The 22,277-nt window shown below is 49.5% G+C and overlaps 1 protein-coding gene across 8 annotated transcripts in view; it reads right to left on the reverse strand.

Moving 5' to 3' along the window:
* Positions 1–22,277, reverse strand: part of LOC139756091 (phosphatidylcholine:ceramide cholinephosphotransferase 2-like) — a 396,755-nt gene that overhangs the window by 158,041 nt on the left and 216,437 nt on the right. Inside the window, exon 1 of one of the 8 annotated variants that reach the window (XM_071675126.1) lies at positions 7,797–7,827. The exons of the other annotated variants lie outside the window; for them this stretch is intronic. The gene's annotated coding sequence lies outside the window, so the exon portion shown is untranslated. Of the gene's footprint in view, positions 1–7,796; positions 7,828–22,277 lie in introns of those variants that run through there. 8 annotated transcript variants of the gene reach the window in all.

Consider the following 22,277-nt stretch of genomic DNA (forward strand, 5'->3'; position numbering starts at 1 on the left):
CGATGAGTTACATGGTCGAAGGTTAAAAAAAGAGGCGGGAAAAGAATTCAGGAGGGTTTAAAGTCCACGCTGGGACGGTGCATGGATAATACGGGGCGTGTGTACAGTACTTTACGTAGGTTAATACGGGGCGTGTGTACAGTACTTTACGTAGGTTAATACGGGGCGAGTGTACAGTACTTTACGTAGGTTAATAAGAGGCGTGTGTACAGTACTTTACGTAGGTTAATACGAGGCGTGTGTACAGTACTTTACGTAGGTTAATACGAGGCGTGTGTACAGTACTTTACGTAGGTTAATACGGGGCGTGTGTACAGTACTTTACGTAGGTTAATACACGGCGTGTGTACAGTACTTTACGTAGGTTAATACGGGGCGTGTGTACAGTACTTTACGTAGGTTAATACGGGGCGTGTGTACAGTACTTTACGTAGGTTAATACGGGGCGTGTGTACAGTACTTTACGTAGGTTAATACGGGGCGTGTGTACAGTACTTTACGTAATGTCTTGGCCCCTTGAGGTCATGGCCTCGTAAGGACTTACAGGATCTGGCGATAACGAGAAATCCCCTACAGCAGATAACACACACACAAGATAAGCGCGTGATTATCCTCCGTGCGATTCCACGCGAGTCGATCGCCTTTGGCTGCCACGGTGATGGCTTCTGTACGTCCACGGACGCTTTGGCGATAACAAAGATAAACCTAGTCTGGCAACACGCGCGTGTGCACACTACCACTACGACCAGAAGTATCCTACGCCAGTTCTTCACGCGTTGTAGATGTACGTAAACATCCAGTGGTCGCAATGTCACTTACAAGCACAATTATTGTAGAGGAGTGTAGAGGGATCCGTGTATAGGGTATATAGGTAAGGTACAGGTCAGGGTGTGACATGGGCGCCCCCAAGTCGTGCCGTCGTGCTCAAGGGTCGTGTACCGTCGTGTTCAAGGGTCGTGTACCGTCGTGTTCAAGGGTCGTGTTCCGTCGTGTTCGAGGGTCGTGTACCGTCGTGTTCAAGGGTCGTGTACCGTCGTGTTCACGGGTCGTGTACCGTCGTGTTCAAGGGTCGTGTACCGTCGTGTTCACGGGTCGTGTACCGTCGTGTTCAAGGGTCGTGTACCGTCGTGCTCACGGGTCGTGTACCGTCGTGTTCAAGGGTCGTGTACCGTCGTGCTCACGGGTCGTGTACCGTCGTGTTCAAGGGTCGTGTACCGTCGTGTTCACGGGTCGTGTACCGTCGTGTTCAAGGGTCGTGTACCGTCGTGCTCACGGGTCGTGTACCGTCGTGTTCAAGGGTCGTGTACCGTCGTGTTCAAGGGTCGTGTACCGTCGTGTTCAAGGGTCGTGTACCGTCGTGTTCACGGGTCGTGTACCGTCGTGTTCAAGGGTCGTGTACGTCGTGTTCAAGGGTCGTGTACCGTCGTGTTCACGGGTCGTGTACCGTCGTGTTCAAGGGTCGTGTACCGTCGTGCTCACGGGTCGTGTACAGTCGTGTTCACGGGTCGTGTACCGTCGTGTTCACGGGTCGTGTACCGTCGTGCTCAAGGGTTGTGTACCGTCGTGTTCACGGGTCGTGTACCGTCGTGCTCAAGGGTCGTGTACCGTCGTGTTCACGGGTCGTGTACCGTCGTGTTCACGGGTCGTGTACCGTCGTGCTCAAGGGTTGTGTACCGTCGTGTTCAAGGGTCGTGTACCGTCGTGCTCACGGGTCGTGTACCGTCGTGTTCAAGGGTCGTGTACCGTCGTGCTCAAGGGTCGTGTACCGTCGTGCTCAAGGGTCGTGTACCGTCGTACTCAAGGGTCGTGCACCGTCGTGCTCAAGGGTCGTGTACCGTCGTGCTCACGGGTCGTGTACCGTCGTGTTCAAGGGTCGTGTACCGTCGTGCTCAAGGGTCATGTACCGTCGTGCTCAAGGGTCGTGCACCGTCGTGCTTGAGTGTCACCCCAATTTCTCTTCTCTGTGTTGGAGTCACTTTTCTTCGTATACACAGAGCCGCCTTTGGCTGCTTCTTAGATAGAAATAAAAAGGATAAATCATTTTCTATCACCATTATCACGATCATTAACATCATTATCATCACCCCAGCTTTTCGTGCTATTCTTATCGTGTGAGGGCTGGCACACACACACACACACACACACACACACACACACACACACACACTCCTCGAGCGGGGAGTGTGGGCAATATCCACACCCACCCCAGTCCCCTCACGTGATCACTATTACACACACACACACACACACACACACACACACACACATCATCATCATACTGGCGCCAATAATGACTCGTCCAGTGGTTTACGTTCAACAGTTTTCCCTTTTGTGTTTGTTTGCTTGTGTGTGTGTGTGTGTGTGTGTATTATCTTCCTAATGACCGTAGCCTCCACGGATATCACCCAAATGTACGGGAACAAGGCTGTTTCAATTTCGATCTACTCATGACAGACGATCGCACGTATATATATATATATATATATATATATATATATATATATATATATATATATATATATATACTCTTCGATTATGTCCTGCAGCCACCACAGTGATCAATGTACTATGGACGGCGGTTCCTAACCCAACCCCCCCTCACGAGAATCAAACTTCAGAAACCATACACTGAATTCACCTTTACACCCTGTGGTGAGTACCCGCATGTGGCTACCAATGTGTGTGTGCCTGTCTGTATGCCTCCTCCTCCTCCTCCAGCTCTCTCTCTCTCTCTCTCTCTCTCTCTCTCTCTCTCTCTCTCTCTCTCTCTCTCTCTCTCCCCACACACACACACACACACTGCCAGCCGGCCATACAAACCTCCTCCTCCTCCTCCTCATCCCATCCCTCACCTTAACTGATATCAACACCCACCTCCTGCACACAACACAACGCACAACGGTGAGTCAGCGAATCGCATCCCTCATTACAGGAGGCCCTCATATGAGAGAGAGAGAGAGAGAGAGAGAGAGAGAGAGAGAGAGAGAGAGAGAGAGAGAGAGAGAGAGAGAGAGAGAGAGATCTACGTAGTGGGGCATCACCCTCGTACGGGGCATCTCGTGACGGGGGCCCCCGAGTCTCGTCACCGGGGCGCCTTGTCCCGCGCACCGTCACGCATGACGTATGGGTGGACGAGCCGGTCTACTAACACTCCGTGTGTGTGACCCTGTCTTAAAGTGCTGCCTCTCTTCACACTGTGCCAGGATGACCCTGGGTGACCCCGCTTCAACCTGTGCCAGGATGACCCTTTGTGACCCCGCTTCAACCTGTGCCTGGATGACCCTTTGTGACCCCGCTTCAACCTGTGCCTGGATGACCCTGGGTGACCCCGCTTCAACCTGTGCCTGGATGACCCTTTGTGACCCCACTGGGCCCACTCTTAGGGCCTGACCCCTAGGGCGAGACGGTGCTACCCTGAAACACGAAGGTGCGACCCCTGAAACATGACGGCACGACCCCTGAGCAAGACTGTAAGGCCCTTACGGGTCAGGTCAAAGGTCACACCACACACACACACATACATCCAGGGGGTAGTAACGTCGTGATCGAGGAGTGTGTCATCAAACAGCTTCAGCACAACAACTTGAAACAGTCAAAGTCTATCGAGGGTTAAATGTCTATATACAATTCAATGTAATCTATATACAGTTAAAAGTCTATGTTGGAGGCTCCAGTCACGGACAGAAGTCATAGATAAAGGGAAAGACATGAGAGGATAGAGAGGTCCAAAGCTTCGACGTGTAGGGGGAAAAGAAGTAGGTATCAAAACGGCCCACCCTTGAGTTACTGATGGCCACACAGTAATCATGTGACGCAGCAGCTGGAGGTGGAGGTACAGAAGCAGCCAACACTCGGGAGCAAAAACCAAAGTAATACCTACAGAAGAGGGAAAAAGTGAACCAACATTGCTGTTTAGGGCGAGAGGATCAAATTTAGAAGTTAGCCTGGGACCGCTTTCGACTCAACTCTTGTCAAGTAAGGATGCAGAGCTAGAACCACCCCAGATGTGAGAGCAGTACTCCATACAAGGACGATCAATATTCCTTGTATAAACGGAGCGACTGTTCAGAAGAAAAGAAATTTCGACATCTCATCAGGACACCCAGTTTCTTAAAGGCAGACTCTTCTATTTCGGTAATGTGGGAGTTTCAAAAATAGTATGAATATTAAAGTACTACCAAGAATGTTCAGAAAGGCGGAATTACCTGAGCCCCATATCAACAGTTACATGAGCACCATATCATCAGTTACATGAGCCCCATATCAATAGCTACATGAGCCCCATATCAACTGTTACATGAGCCCCATATCATCAATTACATGAGCCCCATATCAACAGTTACCTGAGCCCCATATCATCAATTACATGAGCCCCATATCAACAGTTACATGAGAACCATATCAACAGTTACATGACAACCATATCAACAGTTATATGAGCTCCATAAACAGTTACATGAGCCCCATATCAACAGTTACATGAGCCACATATCATCAATCACATGAGCCCCATATCAAGTTACATGAGCCCCATATCAACAGTTACATGAGCCCCATATCAAGTTACATGAGACCCATATCAACAGCTACATGAGCCCCATATCAACAGTTACCCATGCCCCATATCAACAGTTAAATGAGCCCCATATCAACAGTTACATGAGAACAATATCAACAGTTACATGAGCCCCATATCAACAGTTAAATGAGCCCCATATCAACAGTTACATGAGAACGATATCAACAGTTACATGAGCCCCATATCAAGTTACATGTGCCCCATATCCACAGTTACACGAGCCCCACATCAACAGTTACACGAGCCCCATATCAACAGTTACATGAGCCCCATATCAACAGTTACACGAGCCCCATATCAACAGTTACATGAGCCCCATATCAACAGTTACATGAGCCCCATATCAACAGTTACATGAGCCCCATATCAACAGCTACATGAGCCCCATATCGACAGTTACATGAGCCCCATATCAACAGTTACATGAGCCCCATATCAACAGTTACATGAGCCCCATATCAACAGTTACATGAGCCCCATATCAACAGTTACATGAGCCCCATATCAACAGTTACATGAGCCCCATATCAACAGTTACATGAGCCCCATATCAACAGCTACATGAGCCCCATATCGACAGTTACATGAGCCCCATATCAACAGTTACATGAGCCCCATATCAACAGTTACATGAGCCCCATATCAACAGTTACATGAGCCCCATATCAACAGTTACATGAACCCCATATCAACAGTTACACGAGCCCCATATCAACAGTTACATGAGCATCATATCAACAGTTACATGAGCCCCATATCAACAAATACATGAACCCCATATCAACAGTTACACGAGCCCCATATCGACAGTTACATGAGCCCCATATCAACAGTTACAAGAGCCCCATATCAACAGTTACATGAGCCCCATATCAACAGTTACATGAGCCCCATATCAACAGTTACATGAGCCCCATATCAACAGTTACATGAACCCCATATCAACAGTTACACGAGCCCCATATCAACAGTTACATGAGCCCCATATCAACAGTTACATGAGCCCCATATCAACAGTTACATGAGCCCCATATCAACAGCTACATGAGCCCCATATCAACAGCTACACGAACCCCATATCAACAGTTACATGAGCCCCATATCAACAGTTACATGAACCCCATATCAACAGTTACATGAACCCCATATCAACAGTTACATGAGCCCCATATCAACAGTTACATGAACCCCATATCAACAGTTACACGAACCCCATATCAACAGTTACATGAGCCCCATATCAACAGTTACATGAGCCCCATATCAACAGTTACATGAGCCCCATATCAACAGCTACATGAGCCCCATATCAACAGTTACATGAGCCCCATATCAACAGTTACATGAGCCCCATATCAACAGTTACATGAGCCCCATATCAACAGCTACATGAGCCCCATATCAACAGCTACATGAGCCCCATATCAACAGTTACATGAGCCCCATATCAACAGTTACATGAGCCCCATATCAACAGTTACATGAGCCCCATATCAACAGTTACATGAGCCCCATATCAACAGCTACATGAGCCCCATATCAACAGCTACATGAGCCCCATATCAACAGTTACATGAGCCCCATATCAACAGTTACATGAGCCCCATATCAACAGCTACATGAGCCCCATATCAACAGCTACATGAGCCCCATATCAACAGCTACATGAGCCCCATATCAACAGCTACATGAGCCCCATATCAACAGCTACATGAGCCCCATATCAACAGCCACCCGAGCCCCTTTGCAACCAGTCAGCGGTGTGCCATGACGGGGGAGGAGTGCGCAGCGCTTCCCTGCTCCTCTTATCTTAAAGCTGCCTCGCCACCACCACCACCACCACACAAGACAACCCACTGCTCCAGTGTGGAGAGACTGTGACCACCACCGCCTCCACCACCGTCTCCACCCACGATGGGTTGGCTCTACACCACCGCTCAACCACCTGGGCTTCCTGAAAGCTTGAACCCATCCAACGGGGTCCGGGCGGGACGATCCCACCAACGCCTCACGTAACAGCAGAGATATCTTATCTCTATCTCTCTCTCTCTCTCTCTCTCTCTCTCTCTCTCTCTCTCTCTCTCTCTCCCAGTGGCTACGATAACCAGCGATCGGCCTCTTCCCCGTCACCACCACGCTGATCACGATGCGATACAAACGTCCATAATCCGGCACGAACTTGTATCCACGGTGGTGTTTCTTACGTACACACACACACACACACACACACACATATGATACATGAATATACAAGCGCGGTGCAACAAGAGTGCAAAACCTCTCCACCGCTCCTCGTAACACGCAAGCAGCAATCACGCAAGCACACACACAGACACACAGGAGTGTAAACCTCACTCCCTTACAACACACACACACACACACCTCTCATCAGGTACCGCCCGCCTCCTCTCCCCCACCCTTGCTGCACCTGAGCAACACAAGCTTCGCTTCCCCCACTGCAACACTACCACAGCAGATCAAACTCTCCCCAACTCCCACAGGAAGGTCTTCAGGTTATTGACCCTGATCTGATGGGGGGGAAGAAGGAGAAGGAGGAGGGAGGGAGGCCACATGTGACCAACGTCAGTGAAAGTGAGTCAAGGGCGAGCCAGAGCGACCGACAGACACATGACAGTAGCAGCAGCACGAGTGGGAGGGTGGGTGGGTGGGAGCACTTCACCCGTCCTCCCACGAGCACGGGGACGACCCGGGAGCTGGTCACGCCCACCGCCACTCCGACAGTCGGAGGAAAATCTCACACGAGTACAAAATATTTGAAATTTCTTGGGGGGAAAAAAAAACATTGTTCTGTATCACACACAGTCTCTCCTGGTGTACGACCACAACACTCGAGTCTTTTTAAGCAAGACGGCGCGGTTCCTGGGTGCACGTACGGGCACGGTCTCTTGAGCACGGCAGCTTCTTACCCACCCCCCCTGCGAGGGGCCTGGCCTTCGACCCGACACCGTGAAGGTCAGGTTCAAAGGCCACCAGGCCCGTCCACAATGCACAAGGGTACGGGCACCGCCGCTGTGTTCTAAGGGTCGGTACACGGCGGTGATGAGGAAAAGTACCGCCGTGCTCAGAGGTTCTGGACTATCGTAAAGCGACGATACGAGAGGAAGAGGAGGAGGAGGAGGAAGTGGAGAGGAGGGGGTGTATATCATCCAGACCCTCCTCCCTGCCGCCCTTCCCGTTGGGGGTGGTAGGAGCTCACCAGCTGTGCTCACGACACACAGAGAAAGGAGACTGAGTGCCGTGCCGTGCCAGGCCAGGCCAGGCCAGGCCAGCCGCCCTCCCGCTCCCCACCAACACGTTCCCATGACGCAACTTTGACGTCACCCGACCTCTTCCTCCCTCCCTCCTCCTCCTCCTGCCGCCGTGTGCCAGCACTGCCGCCACCACGCACTCTTAAGCCTCTCCTGTACTCCCATTCACGGCCGCTGACGGCGTAACGATAACCAAGCAGACGCCCTCCCCTGCACACAGGCTGTAGAGGTGCCAGGGGCCCCGGGTAGTCTGTGGGGGAGAGGACCTCACACCTCAAGTGCCGTACGCCCGGAAGAGCGGCACACTCGCAGCCGATGTCTCCCCTCCCCCCCTTCCTCCCTCAACCCCAGAATCCACCACGCCTTACGCCCGCTCTATTCACACCCTCCGTCACCTCCTCCTTCTCCTCCTCCTCCTGCTTCTAGAAGATCTCCTCCTCCGCCCCTGTGTTAGCCCCCTGAATCACACCCATACATCCGCCCACCACGACCCTTCGCGGGGGGGGGGGGGGGGGGAAGCGCTACCACTCCCCACGCACCTCCTGGTCCCCCTCGACCTCCTCCCCCTCTCCCATACAACAACACCCTGAACACCTCGACGTAAGCTTCCTCTCTCACACCCACCCTCACTCCCTCCTCCCTCAGGTCGCACAGCTTACCTCCCTCCCCCTTGGTCTGGGGGAGGACACTCTATCATCATACCTCGCGAAAACATGGCCGTCCGTCCGTCTGGCTTACCAGGACGAACCAACCACACACGCCTACCATACACCCACGCGTTCTGCCCACACCGCTCTGCACAGGAAGGCATATTTACGGCGTGTGGTATATCCCCCCCCAACGGATAACATTACAGCACCTCTTGCATAAGTGCACGATCCTCCGCGGCGACACCCAGGCAATGCAACACCCTATTGTTCTATATGCATGTATATACATCGCTTTCCTCCCATGGCAATCCCCGGCACGGCCAGTTCCTACGGAGATGCGCCAGATATGAGAGGATTATAATGACGGTGACGAACCCCGGTGAAGGCGACTATCTGCTCCCACGGCCCGCTTACATCACAACACTCGACCACCTCACTAAAGCCGCCACACAGTCCACACACCCCGACACCCAGCATTATCGCTGAGGCCCGACGCAACGTCCACCTCCAGGGATAGACCATCCCAACTGTGATTGGCGAAGACCATCCCAACCAGTGATTGCCGGAGACCATCCCAACCAGTGATTGCCGGAGACCATGACAACCAGTGATTGGCGGAGACCATCCAAACTGTGATTGCCGGAGACCATCACAACCAGTGATTGCCGGAGACCATCCCAACTGTGATTGCCGGAGACCATGACAACCAGTGATTGCCGGAGACCATCCCAACCAGTGATTGCCGGAGACCATGACAACGGTAATTGGCTGAGACCATCCACCAGTGATTGGCGGAGACCATGACAACCAGTGATTGCCGGATACCATGACAACCAGTGATTGGCGGAGACCATCGCAACCGTGATTGCCGGAGACCATCGCAACCGTGATTGCCGGAGACCATGACAACCAGTGATTGCCGGAGACCATGATAACCAGTGATTGCCGGAGACCACCCCAACTAGTGACTGCCGGAGACCACCCCAACTAGTGACTGCCGGAGACCATCCCAACCAGTGATTGGCGGAGACCATGACAACCAGTGATTGGCGGAGACCATGACAACCAGTGACTGCCGGAGACCATCCCAACCAGTGACTGCCGGAGACCATCGCAACCAGTGATTGCCGGAGACCATCGCAACCAGTGATTGCCGGAGACCATCCCAACCAGCGATTGCCGGAGACCATCCCAACCAGCGATTGCCGGAGATAGGTTGAAGGGCCTGGGAGATCATCAAATACATCAACGATCGTTCCAGGTCTGAGATACATCCGTCGGGAAACCACAGGAGGAGTCGCGCGGGGACAACATGATGCTGGAGCCACCACAACACTGCCGAGTGCACAGGTACACATGGCAAGTACCGAGACACTGGACGCCACGACATGTCATAACACACTCACATACAACACACACACACACACACACACACACACACACACGCGCGCGCGCACACACATACACACACACGCGCACACACATACACGCACACACACACACACACACACACACTCGAACATAGCATATTCGAACGTCCTACAAAATCCGTGTTTTCAGGGCTGGACCAACTGCTTCAAGAAGCGTGCGTGAGCATGTACTGGGTGTCGCCATATATCCCTTTATGATACTACCTACACCCATACCCAGAGTAAGCTGGTGTAAGCCCTAAGGTCCTCAGACATCATAGAGAGAGAGAGAGATAGGCAGATGTATCTGTATTTTCGATCATCTCCTCCCGTATTATCACCACACTATCAACGGTGGACACCCCCACCCCCTCAGGCTCTTCCGAGGTGGCGTGAACTCTAGGCCACACATAGGAGGAGGGGGTCAGCCCCTCTCTCTGTCACCCATCACTGTTACTATACGAACCCACTGTTACTCTCTGTGCTTTGCCTCCACCCATCTCCACCCACGCGCCTATCACACACACACACACACACGCCAGCCAACTAGCTGCGCATGTATTCAAATTCACCAAGTCATATGTGTGTCACCGTCAACGTCACATTAATATTGCGTAAGTCATGCACCGTGTACTTACTTTATGCACTCGATACCTCCTCCAGAACCGGCCTTTGTACAGTACAGTGGATGCGTGATGCGATGTGTTACCACATCCCGTTACGATGTCAGTGGATGCGTGATGCGATGTGTTACCACATCCCGTTACGATGTCAGTGGATGCGTGATGCGATGTGTTACCACATCCCGTTAAGATGTTACTAACCGTACCGACACGACGACCCCCCTGGCGCCCCGTAGTGTGACTGTGGCACGTGACCTTGTCTATATCATGCCCGTGGCATTAATGAGGTCAAGCCTCCATCTCGGAGAGGAGAAGAGGAACATCGAGCCTGTCGCCCTCCTATGTACATGTACTGTACCCACTGTACATGTACTGTACCCACTGTACATGTACTGTACCCACTGTACATGTACAGTACCCATTGTACATGTACTGTACCCACTGTACATGTACTGTACCCACTGTACATGTACTGTACCCACTGTACATGTACTGTACCCACTGTACATGTACAGTACCCATTGTACATGTACTGTACCCATTGTACTGTACTGTACTGGCCTCCTCCCTTCTACCTACCCTTAGATATGTGCCCTAATGACTGTCCCTTATCTGCTAACCATCCATTAGCTGCTAACTGTCCCTTATCCGCTAACCATCCATTATCTGCTGACACCCCTCCTCTGCTAACGACTCATCACCTGTTAGCCGCTAATTAGCCACGGGCCGGCCAGTGTCAACCACTACCGACCACGGCGGACGACAAGGTGGCCAGCGTGTCCGAGCGTGGCGCCGCCAGTGCCGTGCAAAGCCTAGGGACGGCGCCCTCCACCCACTGGGCGGCCGGAGTGGTCGTGACGCACACACCCAAGGACGGCGCCCTCCACCCACGGGGCGGCTGACGTCAGCAGCAGCGGCCAGGTGAAGGACGCGGGCGGGCGGGCGGGGGAGGGAGGGATGCAACCCATCCATGGACACGTTAATTACCAGCTATGGCTGGAGGCGGGACGACACCGGAGGGTGAGGCGCACGGCTGGGGCCTGAGGGAGGAGCAAGGTCCTGGGTGAGTGAAGGGAGAGGGTGATGTGAGGGAGGAAGGGAGGGAGGAAGGGAAGGCGCTCAAGTCAAGAGGCAAGCGAGGGAGAGATAAAGAGGGAAGGAGGACGTGCGGGACAGGTGTTAGGGCTGTCATAACACCCTCCTTGGGCTTTATTCTCGTTCTAAAAGGGAGATTTTGCGTCTCTCGTTCTGACGGGTCGTAGGATCCAGCCTGCCATCACCTCTCACGAAGCAACGTCGGGTTACAGAACGTACTGCTTCTAAATCCGAGTGTTCCCTTAACCTCCCTTCCTCTGTACACTGTACACTTCCCATCAGTGCACCCTTAACCTCACTTCCTCTGCACACTGTACACTTCCCATTAGTGTCCCCTTAACCTCACTTCCTCTGTACACTGTACACTTCCCATCAGCGTACCCTTAACCTCAATTCCTCTGTACACTGTACACTTCCCATTGTAATGTTTGTGTGGGCCTCCTCCGACGCCCATTCCTGAGATGTCTGTCACCCGTCTGTGTTAACACAGTGATCGAACGCCCCTGTACACCCAATCCATGGTTTATGGTCAATACTCCCGTACCTGCACACTTACCTCCAAGTATGTACCATGCTGACTCAAGGCAATCTGTCTGCTTACATAACCACCCAATATCATGTAACTCTATTCCATAACCGCCAGCCTATATCATAAACCATATTAATTGATGTACGTCAAGCCTCTTTCCTCTGCACCATGTCCCTAACACAAGGATATTGTGTATCTACACTAGACGTCATCTGTACTGTATTCTGAACTTTGTATTACGTAATCATCACCGTCAACACGTACAGATTACACGTGTAGATTACGCGCGTGGCTTAGGGACACGCGTTCAAGACGTACAGATGGTAGTGGCCACAGAGGAGGTATGTCTCCCCTTATATATGGCGGGTTCATGCCATTACGCAGACCGTTCACATCAGTCCGTAACTACCTATCGAGAGATGGTCCCTGAACACCTTCTGGATGCGTACGCCCGCGCGCACACACGTCTCTCTCTCTCTCTCTCTCTCTCTCTCTCTCTCTCTCTCTCTCTCTCTCTTGAACGCCGGGTACACTTGAGAAAAGTAATCAGAATAATCATGATACAATCATAGCAGGCGTTGGTCGTAATTAAGCCTTGGGTGTCCCGATCCAGCAGATCGTGCCTCGAATTACTCACACACACACACACACACACACACACACACAGGTGATGTTAACAAAGCCACAGTTACATTAAGTTACACTGAATCCCAAGTAATTATGGATATGAAACGAAGAGATCACAGTATAAATTGGTACTACTCTCCACATAATCGAAGAAATAATAAGAGTAAATTGGTACTACTCTCCACATAATCGAGGAAATAATAGGATAAATTGGTACTGCTCTCCACATAATCGAAGAAATAATAAGAGTAAATTGGTACTACTCTCCACATAATCGAAGAAATAATAAGAGTAAATTGGTACTACTCTCCACATAATCGAGGAAATAATAGGATAAATTGGTACTACTCTCCACATAATCGAAGAAATAATAAGAGTAAATTGGTACTACTCTCCACATAATCGAGGAAATAATAGGATAAATTGGTACTGCTCTCCACATAATCGAAGAAATAATAAGAGTAAATTGGTACTACTCTCCACATAATCGAAGAAATAATAAGAGTAAATTGGTACTACTCTCCACATAATCGAGGAAATAATAGGATAAATTGGTACTACTCTCCACATAATCGAAGAAATAATAAGAGTAAATTGGTACTACCTCTCCACATAATCGAGAAATGAAATAGGATAAATTGGTACTGCTCTCCACATAATCGAGGAAACAATAGGTAATGGTACTGCTCTCCACATAATCGATGAAATAATAGAGTAAATTGGTACTACTCTCCACATAATCGAGGAAATAATAGGATAAATTGGTACTACTCTCCACATAATCGAAGAAATAATAGGATAAATTGGTACTACTCTCCACATAATAGAAGAAATAATAGGAAAAATTGGTACCACTCTCCACATAATAGAAGAAATAATAGGATAAATTGGTACTACTCTCCACATAATAGAAGAAATAATAGGATAAATTGGTACTACTCTCCACATAATAGAAGAAATAATAGGATAAATTGGTACTACTCTCCACATAATAGAAGAAATAATAGGATAAATTGGTACTACTCTCCACATAATAGAAGAAATAATAGGATAAATTGGTACTACTCTCCACATAATCGAGGAATAGGATAAATTAGTACTACGCTCCACATAATCGATGAAATAATAGAGTAAATTGGTACTACTCTCCACATAATCGAGGAAATAATAGGATAAATTGGTACTACTCTCCACATAATAGAAGAAATAATAGGATAAATTGGTACTACTCTCCACATAATAGAAGAAATAACAGGGTAAATTGGTACTACTCTCCACATAATAGAAGAAATAATAGGATAAATTGGTACTACTCTCCACATAATAGAAGAAATAACAGGGTAAATTGGTACTACTCTCCACATAATCGAGGAAATAAAAGGATAAATTGGTACTACTCTCCACATAATAGAAGAAATAACAGGGTAAATTGGTACTACTCTCCACATAATCGAGGAAATAAAAGGATAAATTGGTACTACTCTCCACATAATCGAGGAAATAAAAGGATAAATTGGTACTACTCTCCACAAGTCCATAACCACATCCTAGAAGGTACGCAAATATAACTAAATAATCGAGATATTAAAAAAAAAAAATCATCCTATACACTATAATCAAGACGTAATTATCAGACCCATTACAACCCATAACCCACTGTCGTCACGTGGGCTATTAATGCCAACGGGAGTAATAATAATAATAATCAACGATAATTCTCTGTGCCTCCCGTTATCAGGAGTTATCTTTCCGCTGATAACACCTCGGGGACTTGGCGATAACACGAGATAACCGCAGAGGGCGGGCGGGCGGGCGGGAGAGCGCGCGCGCACCCCCGCCCCTCGGGGTCGCACTACGCCAGCGAGGGGACACACACTCACGTCTCTGGCGATACTAATGACGCGGAAAGGGCGGCACGTCACGCAAGGATCGGCACCGGAATGGGCAACGACGCCGTGAGGGGAAATGGGGAAGAAAATAGGACGAAAATAAGGGGGAAAATGGGGACGAAAATAGGGGGAAATAGGGACCAAAATAGGACGAAAATTGTGGGAAATAGGGACCAAAGTAAGACGAAAATAGGGGGAAATCGGGACCAAAATAGGGGGAATTGGGAAATAGGTGAGAAAATTGGGATAGAAAATAGGAAGGCGGCGGGATAGAGAAATGGTGGCCAAAATTGGGGAAATGAAAATAGGTTTGGTACGGGTGATCTTCCTCCCCAACACACATGTAACTCTGTCCCATTACCCAGCGGAGGCTTGCTGCTGCTGCCGCCGCTGCAAGCCTCCGCTCACTGATGCAATTTGTACACAAATGTATTCTCGAGAGAAAAACGGGAACCAGTCCACCACACTACGGTCAAGTGTCTCCGTCCTCACAACCATACGGGTATTTCTAATGAAAGCCTCCACCAGATACACGAGTCTGTTTCATCATAGGTTATACAAACTGTGCGGTGACACAGACACCGAACCACGAACACTGTACCATACAGTGTAATGACACAGACACCGAACCACGAACACTGTACCATACAAACAGTGTGACACAGACACCACTGTAACATACAGTGTAATGACACAGGCACCGACCCACCAACACTGTACCATACAGTGTAATGACACACACCGACCCACCAACACTGTACCATACAGTGCAACGACACAGACACCGACCCACCAACACAGTAACATACATACTATGTAATGACACAGACATCGACCCGCCACACTGTCCCATATACAGTACGGTGACACAGATCAATCCACCAACACTTTACCACAAAAATAGTGTGGTGACATAGACACCAAACCACCTCACTCTACCATACAGTGTGGTGACATAGAAACCACACCATCTCACTGTACCACACAAACAGTGTGGTGGGACAAACTAACCCACCAACACTGTGCCATACAAACAGTGTGGTGGCATAGACCAACCCACCAACACTGTGCTCTGTAATGAGTAAAGTGACACAGATCAACCCACCAACACTGTGCTACGTAATGAGTAAAGTGACACAGATCAACCCACCAACACTGTGCCCAACGAACAATGTCGTTATAGTTCAAGCAGACGCAACTATGGCTCCAAACTTCGCCCAACCTCATCTCGTAAACAATGCAAAACGCACACTAAAGACGTACATATGCATGTACATCATCTACACAAAACAGTAAACATACATAATGTAAAAAATGTACACCACATGGTGTACTCACACATCAACATGGCAGTAGTACGGGAAAAAAACAAAACAATAAAAAAAATGTCCACAATTCCATACCACGAACATGACCCACCAGCGCACACACCGCTGCTGGGGGACCAAGACGGGAGGAACAAGTTCTGGCGTCCACCCACTGAGCGAACACGGGTGTTATTATACTGAGAGGACGACATTGCTCCTAATTCTTGCCATTTGGGGCCAACAGCTGGTCGACAATTGGTGCACAAAAGACCGTCCCCCCCCGCCACCCTCTCCCTCCCTCACGCTGTGGCTCCCTCAAACACCCATATCATGACCACAGCTTCCTGCCCAAGTCCTGCCCTCACCCACCCCTGGCCCGACACTCCTCTTCCTTACACCTCTCTCTCTCTCTCTCTCTCTCTCTCTCTCTCTCTCTCTCTCTCTCTCTCTCTCTCTCTCTCTCAGTCGCAGGCTTCTTCACCCACGGTACTGTGCCACCGTGAGGTGGGGGAGGCGTCAGGCCTAGCTACGCTGCGAGAGGGTAGAGGGTCTGTCTGTCTGCATCCACGGCTTACACGATTCTAGACTAGGTGCTCACGCACGCCCTTCCCAACTCACAACCCACCCAGTAAAACGTCTCGCTATAGAAGGCCTACCCGGCGAACGCCCTCCTTGAACGCCCACCTTACTGCCGATGTGTCGTACCCACAGTACGTTCTATGGTTCCCCTCTACCGTGCCCCTCCCACTCACAGTACCCTTCTCGCTCGTACCATCCACGAAATCCCTCGCGTCTTTAGATTAGATAATGCTCCTCGGACTCTACCGGACTCTCTCCGGCCATCGGCAGGACTGAGCTCATCCGATATTTCGTGGAGCCAACTACCGCTCCACCGCCTCCCTGGGGCCCACCGTCACTTCTTACCACCTTGAGATCCCTCGTTCCCGAGCGTCAGTCCGGCACCACAACTGCATCGACACCACCACCCCGTCCTGGTCCGTTCACGACACCCACCTCATTCCCCGAGCTGGCTGGCTATTGCGCCTCATCTCCCCCTCATTTTTTTTGCAATTGCGTGATGAAGGGACGGAGGAAGGGAGGGTGTTAAGGCCCCATGTCCATCCAATTCCACCCCGACCCACTTCTCCCCGCCTCCTCCCAAGAGAGAGAGAGAGTCTCAACTCTTTAATTCCCCTTCCCCCCACACACACTCCCTCCTCACCCACTTTCCCTCCCTCCTCCCGCAGTGCCGCCCTCCACAAGCCGACCACATTCCTCCGCTCACCCCCTCACCCATACACCCCCAAACCCTTCGTCACCCCTGGTCACAACACCACCACCGCCGCCGCCGCTCCACCCCAATCATCACCCATACCGAGCAACGATCATGACGAGTCTTTCGCCTACGTTCAATGCACCTCGTTGAGAGCATATGAGCTGATACGCTGTTCATACCATTGTAAATAACGTAACGCCCATACCAGTTTTCTGTCCAATAAACCAACCGAGCACAGTCGGCACCACCACCACATGAGGGTGAGAACCTGCTCCTGAAACACACTGGCTACACTGATCTTTCACATGGATACCTGGCGTCTTGCTACGTGTGTCTGTGTCTACGGACGTGGTACATGGGGGCCTTCAGCACACACACACACACACACACACACACTGTAACCTGCGTGGTATTCATCGTCACTTACATACTTCTACATACACTTAGGTGTGTGTTCAGTGCCCATGATGGCTTGGTCCGGGCCACGGGGTGTGTGGGCGGGTATATAAAGTGGCGGATCTATGTCAACAGTGCAGGATGTGTGCGCATTATCACCCTCACAGAGAACCAGACCAGACCAGAGGTGCTGGGAAATTACGTGATTTTACCGACAAGAGAAGGACGCCATGTGTTACCCCTGACGACCACACTTACACCACATACTTGACTGTTGTATATCATGACCACACTTACACCACATACTTGACTGTTGTATATCATGACCACACTAACACCACATACTTGACTGATGTAAATCATGACCACACTTACACCACATACTTGACTGCTGTATATCAATGACCACACTTACACCACATACTTGACTGTTGTAAATCAATGACCACACTTACACCACATACTTGACTGTTGTAAATCAATGACCACACTTACACCACATACTTGACTGTTGTAAATCAATGTCCACACTTACACCACATACTTGACTGATGTAAATCAATGACCACACTAACACCACATACTTGACTGATGTAAATCATGACCACACTTACACCACATACTTGACTGTTGTAAATCATGTCCACACTTACACCCCATACTTGACTGATGTAAATCATACCACACACCACATACTTGACTGTTGTAAATCAATGACCACACTTACACCAGATACGTACTTGACTTGTAAATTAATGACCAGACTTACACCACATACGTACTTGACTGTTGTAAATCATGACCAGACTTACACTACATACTTGACTGTTGTAAATCAATGACCGCACTTATAATACATACTTGACTGTTGTAAATCATGACCAATCTTACACCACATACTTGACTGATGTAAATCATGACCACACTTACACCACAAACTTGGCTGATGTAAATCATGACCACACTTACACCACATACTTGACTGTTGTAAATCAATGACCACACTTACACCCCATACTTGACTGTTGTAAATCAATGACCACACTTACACCACATACTTGACTGTTGTAAATCAATGTCCACACTTACACCCCATACTTGACTGTTGTAAATCAATGTCCACACTAACACCACATACGTACTTGACTGATGTAAATCATGTGAAGTGAGAGACACGCCTTCTCCCTAACGTTACAACATATACGTAAACACTTCGTCCACAACTACGTCATAACTACACTTCCCCTTTATAATCAGTTCTTCAAGTGCCATACGCGTTCTGTAATCCAATCACTGACCTGTGTAGTAATCCACCGTGCCCCTAATCCTTGTGAACCCGCTCATTTACGTGGGGGGGGGGGTCATCAGGGGCGTCGGGGGTGGGGGGGAAGGGTCGTCATCACGGGCGTCGACTCAATCATGGAGGCGCAGTCCCTCCTCACCTCGAGTGTGACGTACCCTGGACCGCGGGCGTTACCGCCCCCACGGAGATGGGTACGACAGCACGTAACGCTTCACAAAAAAGGAGAAATATATATATATATATATATATATATATATATATATATATATATATATATATATATATATATAAATCACAAGATCCTCACTTGCTGCTACTTCCTCGAGACCTGAGGGGGGGAGGGAAGTGTGTGTGTGTGTGTGTGTGTGTGTGTGTGTGTGTGTGTGTGTGTGTGTGTCGCAGACAAGGTCATCTTGCTACAGCCAGCTGTCGTAAGAGCAAGTCTTGCCACCTGGTCGACAACCAAAATTCACGAATGTATCTTTTTTTTTTTCCTTTCTTTAAACTTAACTACGCAAGAGAAAACCTGTCATTATCGCGTCAAATGAGTCGCTTGGGTGTTACGCAAGAGAAAACATTGTCATTTTATGCGTTGAGTCGCTAGGGTGTTACGCAAGAGAAAACCTTGTCATTTCATGCGTTAAATGAGTCGCCTGGGTGTTACGCAAGAGAAAACCTTGTCATTTTATGCGTCACATGAGTCGCCTGGGTGTTACGCAAGAGAAAACCTGTCATTGTATGCGTCAAATGAGTCGCCTGGGTGTTACGCAAGAGAAAACCTGTCATTTTATGCGTCAAATGAGTCGCCTGGGTGTTACGCAAGAGAAAACATTGTCATTTTATGCGTCAAATGAGTCGCTTGGGCGTTACGCAAGAGAAAACATTGTCATTTTATGCGTTGAGTCGCCTGGGTGTTACGCAAGAGTAAACCCGTCATTGTATGCGTCAAATGAGTCGCCTGGGTGTTACGCAAGAGAAACCCGTCATTATGCGTCAAATGAGTCGCCTGGGTGTTACGCAAGAGAAAACCTGTCATTGTACGCGTCAAATGAGTCGCCTGGGTGTTACGCAAGAGAAAACCTGTCATTGTACGCGTCAAATGAGTCGCCTGGGTGTTACGCAAGAGAAAACCTGTCATTGTATGCGTCAAATGAGTCGCGTGGGTGTTCGTAGACGTGTTTCATTAAAGTCTTTACCCCCACCTCGCAAGGTGAGGCACTTCAGACCGACCCACAGTGTGTGTGTGTGTGTGTGTGTGTGTGGGGAGAGGGGTGGGGGGGGGGGATGGAACGGCCCGCGCGAACGTTCTGTTAAAACAAAGGAAAATGTCGAGGGAAATTCCTCTGATGTCCGGTGCTTCAGTGTGTGGACGTTTCCACGCACTCACTGTTACAGACACACACACACACACACACACACACACACACACACACACACACAGCCACACATATACACACACAGACACACACACACACACACACACACACACACACACACACATACACAGACACACATACACAGACACACACACACAGACACACACACACAAACACACAAATACACACACAGAGACACACACACAGACACACACACATATTCCCAGTTTACGAGCCGCATCTAACAGGGTGAGCTCTGTATTTATTTATATCTAGGTTGTGTAATGAGAGAGACACAAATACTCGTGTGGTTGGCTGGTCGGTTATTTGGAGTTCAGCTTATCAACTGACCGCGCCCTCATTACGGCCGTCAACGTCATCAAATTACCTCACACGTTTCAGGTATTCATAAACGAATTACCTCACACATTTCAGGTATTTATAATCGAATTACCTTACACATTTCAGGTATTCATATATTCATATTCGAATTACCTCACACATTTCAGGTATTTATATATTCATATTCGAATTACCTCACACATTTCAGGCATTTATAATCGAATTACCTTAACACATATTTCAGGTATTCAGGACTACCATAAGACCATACACGCTCTATGCCCTCCAGCGTTAACAAACGGTACGGTCTCATATTGTGGTCCGTTACCCGTCAAGTCGTAACCGCCACAACGCAAAGTCCAGAACACCTTTTTTTCCCCCCACCACCACCCTCGTCCCACACCTATACACAGGCGTTCACCCTGCCTCCCCTCCTTGATTATAACCAGAGCTCCGGGTAGCGCTCGCTCGCTCGCTCGGCGGTGTACGTAACGGCCCGACCTGGTCAAGACAGTCGCGAGACTGCGAGTAACTAGTGGTCGAGGAAGAAGACGCGCGACACACAACACACCGTCCATCTCCCTCCTCCTCCTCCTCCTCCTCACCATCACCCGCTCCCGTGCTGGGTCTGGCTGGCGTCACGCTGGACACCACCCCACCCACCAGCCGCCACACACCTCCCGGGGGTTAAGACGGTTCCAGACGCCTCCCACAGGCAGCGAAGAGGACGTCGGGCAGCGGCGATGCTTACGCGTTGCCTGTCGGAGGGAGGGTGGTCGTGGTCTGAGGGAGGGAGGGAGGGCCACTTCTGGGGCCCACTATTATCCTCACCCTCACACGACCGCACGACCACCCGCACGAGAGATGTTTCGCCATCAAATGAGCCGTCGGCTTCGGCGGAGGGGGTTGCGAAGTGCGAGGGAGTTCCCGGCCAGACACACACGACAGACGCGGCCAACTTCCCAGACAGACACAACAGACGAGGAGGAGGAGGAGCAGGAGAGGAAACAGACCAGCACCAGGTGAGGTTAAGATCTAAGATTGAAAGATCTTTCCGTCGTCGTCGTGTTCAAACGATGCGTTTCTCTGTGAGCTACGAATATATCATATATATATATATATATATATATATATATATATATATATATATATATATATATATATATATATATATATATAAGACACAAGTGACGTATCTAACGAAGTTTAATACCGTATCCCCAAATCATGTTGATCATCAACACACACCTGAGGTGCGTCAGGCACAGAAGCCAGAGCAGGGATCCACCCTGCCTGATATAATAGATAACTCTGCTCCCTGTCGTTCTGACATTACTGGAGCTCATACCCCCTCACCACACACACACACACACACACACACACACACACACACACACCGTGCACCAACTATTCAACCCCCGCTACACACCATGGGGCAAGAACACAACCACTCGAGACAAAGGGTTACCTTTAAATCCACACACACACACACACACACACACACACACACACACACACACAGCTTTACAAGAGGACAATCCTACTGGAAATGGCAGAAATACATGAAGGAAAAGTTAAAAATAACATATAAATATATATATATATAT

Source organism: Panulirus ornatus, chromosome 20, assembly GCF_036320965.1.
Source record: "Panulirus ornatus isolate Po-2019 chromosome 20, ASM3632096v1, whole genome shotgun sequence".
Taxonomy (NCBI): Eukaryota; Metazoa; Arthropoda; class Malacostraca; order Decapoda; family Palinuridae; genus Panulirus; species Panulirus ornatus.